Source organism: Trichechus manatus, unplaced genomic scaffold, assembly GCF_000243295.1.
Source record: "Trichechus manatus latirostris isolate Lorelei unplaced genomic scaffold, TriManLat1.0 scaffold00052, whole genome shotgun sequence".
NCBI lineage: Eukaryota > Metazoa > Chordata > Mammalia > Sirenia > Trichechidae > Trichechus > Trichechus manatus.
The window spans coordinates 11,153,287-11,163,580 of NW_004443988.1; the positions used below are offsets into that span (position 1 = coordinate 11,153,287).

Here is a 10,294-nt window from a genome sequence, read left to right on the forward strand (position 1 = left end):
AAGAGTCTAGCTCCACTTTTAGGGTTTGACAGGCTCCACCACTCCCTCTTTCACTCTTGACCCACATCTGGGCAAGCTGATAAGAAAGCTTGGATGTGCTCTCCTGTGTGCCAGTGAAGTTCAAACCACACAAGCCCCAGCCTGTGCACAGGAATTATTCTGGTCCCACCCCTAACCACAATAAAAACCAAAGCCAGCCAAGATATCAGAAACAAGATGGTGAAGTAAGAAGCTACACGCTCACTTCCTCCCCAAATTTTTAAAAAATGAAAAAAAAAAAAAAGGAGAAGAAGAAAATGATAGTACTAGAGATGTTGGAACTCTGGTGAACAATCAGGAGATCACTACAACTGGGTGAAGGCCTGCAGAATGGCAGGAAGACTAAGACTTTGTTTCATTGACTGGCTTGAGCACTACCCTCACCCCTGCTCAGCAGCCAGCTTGAAGTAGCAGACCCATGCATGTCCAGCTTGGGATCTTGGTCCCTGGTTCTAGAGTAAGAAAAGCACACTTTATTAACAAAGTGTGGTGTTCATCTGTTCAAATCAGTCAAGTGACTACTTGAAGGATGAAAGCAAAGTGCTTGTCTCTGTTTCATCCATCCTGAAAGTTGCTCAGGGCAGAGGAGCACCAGACACAACCTGAGAGGCACTTGAAGGTGAACTGAGGAGCCCATGGCAGCCTGGGGCAAAGGATGGCGACCAAGATGCTGAGGTCAAAACCCCGGGGATATAATTTCCTTGGAAAACTGGGGCATTTAAAGGCACTCAAGTATGTATAGAAGAGACTTGGTGGCCCAGTGGTTAAGCACTCAGCTGCTAACCAACCAAAAGATGAGTGGCTCGAACCCACCAGCCACTCCACAGGGAAAAGATGTGACAGTCTGCTTCTGTAAATATTTACAGCCTTGGAAACCTTATGGGGGCCGTTCTACTCTATCCTATAGGGTCACTCACTATGAGTTGGAATGGCAATGGGTTTGGTTTTTTTTTTCTTTTTTTTTTAAGTATGTATAATTCAGACAGCTACACACATTAAGGACAAGACACATGTCAGAAATATCTGAGATAATCCTAAACTTTCTCCTTAGGTAGATCTCTCAGCTCAGTGTAAGCCTGGTTAAGGATTGCCCCAGCATAGACCCATTCTACAAAGACTGCAAGAGGTTGTTTTTTGTTTGGCACGGAGGAGGGGGTGACCTCCTCTAACTTCAGGCAGAGGAGAGAGAATCACTATGAGCATCAGCCCAAAGCTGATTCCTATGAGGTAGAGGTCAGACATAGCTCCTCTCTCCAACCTTTTTACCAATTCTAATACCAGCCATCCCTCCCATAACACTCTCTACTTCTCTACTGGATTCAATAATTTGTTGCAATGACCACACAGAACTCGCAGGTATGGGGTTTATTAGGGAAGTAACAGGTTACAGTTCAGGATCAGGAACAACTTAGGATACAGTTCTTCAATCAGGACAGCCTCTTCTCAGCCGTGCCCACAGGCAGGCCTCTCTCTGGCCCCAGGCCTCTTGGCCAGGCCTCTGTCCTGCTCCGGCAAGTGTTACAAAGCTCTTCAGTTCTGCCAATAAGTTCCTGGGGGGTCCTACTCCACCAGTAAGCCTCGGCCTGAAGGCGTTCAGCTCTCTCACTCTGTGGGTCAGCACACCCACTGTAAGTAACCACCTTGCTCCATGGGCTGGGAAGTCCACTGCACCACTTCATGCCAGTCTCCTGGGCCTGCTGCTGCTGTTTCTCTGCCACTGCTTCTTGCCATCTTGAGCCATCTCTGGTGTTACAGCTCTCTCTCTCTCTGTTTCCTGGGTCTAGCAGGTTCTCAGTACAAGGACCCCAAGTTCAAAGGACACACTCTGCTCCCATCTCTTCTTCTTGGTGGTAATGAAGTTCCCCTCTCTGCCTCTGGGATGGCTCATTTTAAGCACAGCAGGATGACAAAATTTACCAATTCGCTTACTAGGGTTCCATATACCTTATTTGCATGGTCCCACCCCCCACAAGGGAGCCATGCACCTTATTTGCATTATTAGCAAGCTTTTCAATCCCCTTAGTGGACCACAAGCACCTTATTTGCATAGTACCACCCAATCCTTTGGTGGGAATTACAAGATCATGGCTATAAAGGCCATATAAAACTGATCCTTCATACCCCAGTTTATTTGTTTGTATTTAAACTTTTTTTTTCATTTGTTTCTGCAAAACCAGTTTGGAAAAGTCACTAAGCTAATGAACTAACACAGTCTTCAAAATAAAAAGAGAAGAAAGGAGAAAGGAAAAGAGAGAAAGAAATTTTTTAAAAACCCTAGCAAACCCTGAGGAAGAGGGAGAACCTGAGCACTAGAACTACCATATTACATTATTGAAATGTCCCATTTTAAACAAAGAAACATAATATCTGGTTCTAGAAGGATGGTCCATTTAAAGGAACAAACTAAAGCAACGCAAACCATCCTTGAGGAAGACACTGGATCAACTAGAAACATTTTAAAATAATTGTTTTAAATATGCTCAGAGAACGAAAGGAAAACATGGAAAAAATTAAAGAAAAAAGAGTATGAACAAAACGAGAATGTTAATGAAAAGAGAGAGATTATAAAAAGAAACCAAACAGAAATTCTAGAGCTTAAAAGTACAATAAATAAAATTAAAAATTTACTAAATGGGTTATAGTAGATTTGAGCTAGCAGAAGAAAGTTTTTCTGTGAACTCAAAACAAGACATTTGAAATGACCCTGTTTGAAGAACAGAAAGAAAAAAGATTAAAGAAAATGAAGGGGGCAGGGAGGGTAGTGGGGGATGCAGCTAACATGGCACCATAGACAGACACACCATGCCTATCCTCTGCAGCAAAGACTCAAAAAACTAAGTAAAACAGATACAAATGTCAATCCTGGAATCCTAAGCATCAAAAGAAGGGATAAAGAACTAGATCAGACACCAAAACGAAGAAGAAACTGATGGAAAACAGAATGAGGAGAGATACAGAATGGAGGTCCCCTGCCAACTAACATGACACAGTGTCACCATCTTGGAACATAGTTAGCAAGGACCCTGGACTAGGGGTACAGGAAGGCACTTCATGGAGCTCCCAACAGGAGACAGAGCACCCAGTCACCAGAGAAACAGGCTTTCCCACTCCTCACCCTACTGCCTCGTACACCACCTCCACCCCTTTCTGATGGGCAAAGCAGCGCTGCTTGGCTAGAGAGCCACTGGCCTGCTGCCACGCTGGGTCCAGCCCACCCCCATCGATCAGCTCCCGAGGCACCATTATTTCCCTTTCTTCTTTTTCTTTCTCCCACCCACCTAACCCATATGCCACCTCCACGCCTTTCCAATGGGCCACACTGTGCCACACTCAGCTAGAGAGCCACCACCTTGCCATCACCCCCAGTCCACCATGCCCCCACCTGCTGGCTCCCACTGTGCCATTTTTTTCCTTCCCTCTCTTTCTCTCTCTCACCTAGCCCCATACAACACCTCCACCCCTTTCCCTTGCAAAAGGTCACACGGCACTGCTCAGCTAGAGAGCCACCGGTCAGCTGCCACCTCTGGTTCACCCTGTCCCCACCTGCTGGCTCCTACCTGCCATTTTTTTCTTCCCTCTCTTTTCTTTCTCCTTCCAATCTACCCCTGTACCCCAACTACACCTCTTCCCATTGGGCCACACCATGCCGGTCAGTGAGAGAACCATTGACCCGATGCCATCCTGGTCCACCCCATCCTCATCAGCCTGCTCCACCCCATCCTCATCAGCCTGCTCCCACCATGCAAATTTTTTTTTCTTGCCCCCTTTCTTCCTTCTCTTTTTTCCTCCACCTAGCCCTATACACCACCTCCACCCTTTCTCACTGGGCCACAAGCACTGCCTTGGCTAGAGAGCCACCAGCCCACTGCCAACTTGGGTTCACCTTGCTCCCACCCAGCAGCTCCCACTGTGTCATTTTTTTCTTCTTATTCTCTTTCTTCCTTTTCTTTTTCCTTCCAACCTAGCCCCATATGCCACCTCCACCCCTTCCCATAAGGGCCACACTGCACTGCCTCAGCCAGAGAACCACCAGCCCACTGCCACCCTGGGTCTGCCCAGCCTCCATCCACTGGCTCCTGCCATGCTATTTATTTTATTTTATGTATTTTTTCTCTTTTTCCCTTTCTTTCTTTTATTTCTCCCTCCCACCTAGCTCTTACGCCACCTCTACCCCTTCCCACCAAGCCACGCTGTGCCACCTCAGCCAGAAAGCCACCAGCCCTGCCTCCATCCACTGGCTCCCACCACACCATTTTTGTTTTTGCTTTTATTTCTTTCTATCCTTTCTTTTCTTTCTCCCTCCCACCTAGCCCTGTACGTGACCTCCCTTCCCTTCCAGTCAGCCCTCAGGTCTGCCCTGCCACCATTCACCAGCCCCCACAGCACCACCATTCTTTTTATTATTTTTTTAAATTTTGTTACTTTTTAATCTATTTTTTCTTTTCTTTTCTCTTTGTTTCTTTTCTTTCTCCCTCCCACCTAGCCCCATACACCACCTCTCCTGCCTGCTGCTGGACCACACCATACCACCATGGCTAGAGAGCCAAAAGCACACTGCAGCCCCAGGTCCACCTGCCCCCACCTATCAATTTCTGCTGTGCCACAATTTTTTTGGTTGTTCTCTTTATTTTCTTTCATTTCTTTCCCCCTCCCACCTAGCCCAGTAAGCCATCTCCCCTGCCTTTCCACCAGCCCTTGGGTCTACCTTGTTCCCACTCTCTGGCCTTTACTGTGAAGCCAGTTTCTTCCTTCCTTCTTTCCTTTCTTTTCTTTCTCTCTCTCTCCCTCCCTCCCTCCCTCCTTCCTTTCTTCCTTCTTTTCTCTCTTCGTTTTGTCCTCCCTCCCACTTAGCCCTGTATGCCACCTCCCCACCCCCTTTCTGACAGATGCTGCTGTGCCACCCTGGATAGACAGCCACTGGTACACTGGCTCACCACTGCTCTGAGTCCACCCTGCCCCCACCACGACCCGACCACGCTACCAATATTTTTTATTGTGATTTTATTTTATTTTTCTTTTCTTTCTTATCTTTCTCCCTCTCATCTATCCCAGGACATCACTTCCCTTCCCCTCCCACCAGACCCTGGGTCCACCCTGCCCCCACTAGCTGGCCCCCACCATCACCACCATTGTTTTTTTTCTTTTCTATTTCTTCCCTTTTCCTTCTCCCCCCGACTTAGCCATGTACACAACATACCCTTCCTGCTGGCCTCTGCCATGCTGCCATGGCTAGAGCATACCCAGCAGTCAGGGCTGCCACTGCACCTGGCCCACAGTGCCCCCTCCCCTGCAATTCCACCAGCTGCTGAACAGTGGGAAGAGAGCCCCATACCACTCCCTGTTGGACTCTGCTGCCTATCTGGCAATGTGCTGTGAACACTCCCACACAGCTGGACCAACAGCAGAAGGAAGACAGTGCCCACCAAGTTCACCCTCAGCCATGTCACCAAAACAATGTACATTGAAGAGGGCTTGCTCTGCCTGCTGCTGCCCTGCTCACCTGGAAAAGCTGGTAAGAGCTACTGTGCCCACAGACAAGCAAGCAGCAAAGCACACCTGGACTACCCACCGTGACATATCAAAACAAAACAAAAAAGCAGAATGAAACAAATGAACATACAATCAATAAAGAAATAAAATAATACCTTAATGTCTCAGAGACACCAGACACTATCAAAAGATATATAAGATGGCTCCAGGAAGTGACTAATATAAAGAATCAGGAGACTCCTGTAGAAGAAAAGGTACAGAAACTACCTTACATGGAATTCACAAGAATAATATTTAGGGCTCTCCAAGAGATTAGGAAAGAGATCAAGGAAAACACAGACAAAATCAAGGAAAAAATATACAAAATCATGGAAAACACTGACAAAACCAACCAAAACAGCCAAAATCAAGGAAAACACAGAAAAGGCATAAATGACTTAAGGAAAATAATACAACAACAAAACGTCATAATTAAAAAAATTAGAAATCATACAAAAACAGCAAGTAGAAATCCATATGATAAACAACAAAATTTCAGAAATGGACAACTCAGTAGAAAGTTTTAGGAGCAAATTTGAAACAATGGAAGACAGAATCAACAAAATTGAAGACAAATCCATGGACACCACTTTGAGGGATAATTAAAGAAAAGAATGAAGAAAACCTAAGAACTATGTGAGACACAATCAAGAGCAAAAATGTGCATGTGATCAGAGTTCTAGAATGGGGGAAAAAATGGATGACACAGAGAAGACTTGATGGCAAAAAATTTCCCAAATATCATGACAGATGAAAAGCTGACCATCCAAGAAGCTCAGTGAACTCCAGGTAGGATAGATCCCAAAAGAAAGTCACCAAAACATATCACAATCACATTTGCCAAAACAAAAGACAAAGAAAGAATCTTGGACCAGTTCGAGAAAAACAAAAAGTCACTTACAAAGGGGAAACAGTAAGACTAAACTCTGATTGCTCAACAGAAACTATGCAGGCAAGAAGGTAATGGGATGACATATATAAAACCTTGAAAGAGAAAAACTGCCAACCAAGAATAATACATCCTGGAAAACTCTCTCTCAAATATGATAGAGAAATTAGGAAATGCCCAGATAAAAAGAAATTACGAGAATTCATAAAAACCAGACCAAACTTACAAGTAATATTAAAGGGAGTCCTTTGGTTAGAGAACTGACAACTGGAGTCTAGGACACAGGACAGCATCAGCCAGATACCAACCTTAGTAAAGAACTCTCAGTAATAAAACAAAGCTAAAAGACTTGAAACAGGGAAACAGAGAAGTCAGACTGTAAATGATGACATCAAAACAATAAAAAGGGGAACAAATGGTATAAGTACAGAACTTTCAAATGGAGAGGAAGTCAAGTTGATATCAAGTACTAAAAGACTCATTCAAACTTAGGAAGATAAGGGTACATTTCAAGATAACCACAAAGAAAGTTAACAACCTTACTCATCAAAATAAAGAAGAAAAACATAAAGACTATGTAAACACAAAATTTATAATAACAAAAGAAAAGAAAATCCACAAAAGAAACTCAGCATAGTAAGTTGTAAAAAAAAAAAAAATCAACACCACAAAAAAAGCACAACAATATGACAGCAATAAACACATACCTACTGATAATCACATTGAATGTAAATGGCTTAAATGCACCTGTAAAGAGACAGAGAGTGGCAGAGTGGATGAAAAAAAAATGACCTATCAATGTGCTGTCTATAAGAGACACACTTTAGACACAAATGTATTAAAAATCAACGGATGGAAAAAACATATCAAGAAAACAGTAACCAAAAAAGGCAGAAGTGCCAATACTAATCTCAGATAAAATAGACTTTAAGGAAAAAATCAACCATAAAAGACAAGGAAGGACATTATATAATGATTAAAGGAACAATCCACCAACAAGACATAACCTTAATAAATATCTACGCACTCAATGAGAAGGCTCCAAAATACATAAAACAAACTCTAGCAGCACTGAAAAGAGAAATAGACAGTTCCACAATAATAGTAGGAGACTTCAACACACCATTCTTGGTAAAGTACAGAACATCTAGAAAGAAACTCTACAGAGAAGATCTAAAGGCCAAAATCAACTGAATTGACCTCATAGACATATGTAGAACACTCTACCTAACAGCAGCAACAACAACAATAATATTCTTTTCCAACACACATGGAACATTCTCCAGAATAGACCACATTTTAGGTCACAAAGCAACTCTCAATAAAATCTAAAACATCAAAATAATACAAAGCATTCTGTCTGATCTCAACACCATAAAAGTAGAAATCAGTAACAAGAAGATCAAGGAAAAAATTACATGGAAACTGAGTAACACCTTGTTTAAAAACAACTGGGTAGTAGAAGAAATTAAAGGGGGAATTAAAAAAATCCCTAGAATCACATGAGAATGAAATCACATCATACCAAAAGCTTTGAGACACAGAAAAGACAGTGTTCAGAGGCCACTTTACAGTAATAAATGTACACATCAAAGAAAAAAATCAGGGCAAAATAGAAATGTTACCTCTACAACTTGAACAAATAGAGAACAGAAGAAGCCCAGAGGCACCAGAAGAAAGGAATTAATAAAGATTAGAGCAGAAATAAATGAAATAGAGAACAGGAAAACAATAGAATGAATCAACAAGAACAAAAGTTGGTTCTTTGAAAAGATCAAAAAAATAGACAAACCATTGGCTTAACTGACAAAAGAAAAACAGGAGAGGAACTAAATAACCCACGTAAGAAATGAGATGGGGGACATTACAGCACACCCAACTGAAATAAAAAGGATCATAACAGAATACTATGAAAAACTGTACTCCAACAAATTTGAAAACCAGAGGAAATGGACAAATTTCTAGAAACACATTACCTACCCAAACTAACAAACTGAGATCGAAAATCTGAACTGACCCATAACAAGAGAAGAGATGGAAGGGGTAATAAAAAAAAAAAAAAACTCCCAACAACAAAAAAGCCCTGGCCCATATGGCTTCCCTGGAGAATTGTATCAAATATTCAGATAAAAGCTCATACCAGTACTACTCAAACTATTTCAGAACATAGAAAAGGAAGCAACACTTCCAAATTCATTCTATGAAGTGAGCATAACCCTGATACCAAAACCAGGCAAAGACACTACAAAAAAAGAAAATTACAGACCAGTATCTCTCATGAATATAGATGCAAAAATTCTCAATAAAATTCTGGCCAATAGAATTCAGCATCGTATCAAAAAAATAATATACCATGACTAACTGGGATTCATAGCAGGTATGCAAGGATGGTTCAACATTAGAAAATCAATCAATGTAATCAACAACATAAATAGAACAAAAGAAAAGAATCACATAATCATCTCAATCGATACAGAAAAGGCATTTGATAAAGTCCAACAACTCTTCCTGATTAAAAAAAAAAAAAACTCCCCAAAAAAATAAGAATAGAAGGGAAATCCTCAACATAATAAAGGGCATCTATACAAAAACCAACAGCCAACATCATTCTCAACAGAGAGAGGCTGAAATCATTTTCCCTGAAAACAGGAACAAGACAAGGATGCACTTTATTACCACTTTTGTTTAACATTGTGCTGGAAGTCCTAGCTAGAGCAATAAAGCAAGAAAAAGAAATAAAGGGCACCCAAATTGGGAAGGAAGAAGTAAAATTATCCATTTTCACAGACGATATGATCCTGTACATAAAGAATTCCAAAGATTCTACAAGAAGACTACTGGAACTAACACAAAAATTAAGCAGAGTAGCAGGATACGAGATCAACAAGCAATAATCATTTGGATTCCTGTACACCAACTACAAGAACTTTGAAAAGGAAATCAGGAAAACAATATTCATGTTGTTGTTAATTAGGTGCTGTCAAGTCAGTATCCAAAACAGAATGAAATGCAGCCTAGTCCTGCAACATCCACATAATCATTGTTATGCTTGATCCCATTGCTGCAGCCATTTTGTCAATCCATTTCATTGAGGGTCTTCTAATTTTTCTTTGATGCTCTACTTATCAGGGACTGGTCCCTCCTGACAACATGTTCAAAGTATGTGAGACATAGTCTCGTCATCCTTGCTTCTAAGGAGCATTCTGGCTCTACTTCTTCCCAGACAGATTTATTTGTTCTTCTGGCAGTCCATGGTATAGTCAATATTTTCACCAACACTATAATTCAAAGAGATCAATTCTTCTTTAGTCTTCCTTATTCATCGTCCAGTTTTCTCATGCATAAGAGGTGATTGAAAATACCATCAGCTAGGTCAAGCACACCTTAGTCCTCAAAGTGACATCTTTATTTTTTTTTAACACTTTAAAGAGGACTTTTGCAGCAGATTTGCCCAATTCAACATGTTTGATTTCCTGACCCTGCTTCCATGGGCGTTGGTTGTGGATCCAAGTAAAATGAAATCCTTATTATAAAATACCATTTATAATAGTCCTTAAAAAGGTAAAATACTTAGGAATAAATCTAACCAGGGACATAAAAACCTATACAAATAAAACTACAAAACACTATTGCAAGAAACCAAAAGAGTGCTTGATTCCGCAGCACATATACTAAAATTGGAATGATATAAAGGAGATTATCATGGCCCCTGTGAAAGGATGACACACAAATTCTTGAAGTGTTCCATATTTTTAGATCAAGAAGGGAGAGTGTTGACATGTTGTGGGGTTGGTAACTAATATCACAAAACCATATATGTACTAATTGTTTAATGAG

The 10,294-nt window shown here is 41.5% G+C and overlaps 1 non-coding gene across 1 annotated transcript; it reads left to right on the forward strand.

Annotated features, from left to right (window-relative positions):
- The first annotated feature begins 10,104 nt into the window (after positions 1-10,104).
- LOC111820816 (U6 spliceosomal RNA) lies at positions 10,105-10,211 on the forward strand. The gene has a single exon (XR_002824328.1). It is a non-coding gene; the product is annotated as a U6 spliceosomal RNA (small nuclear RNA).
- The last annotated feature ends 83 nt before the right edge of the window (positions 10,212-10,294 follow it).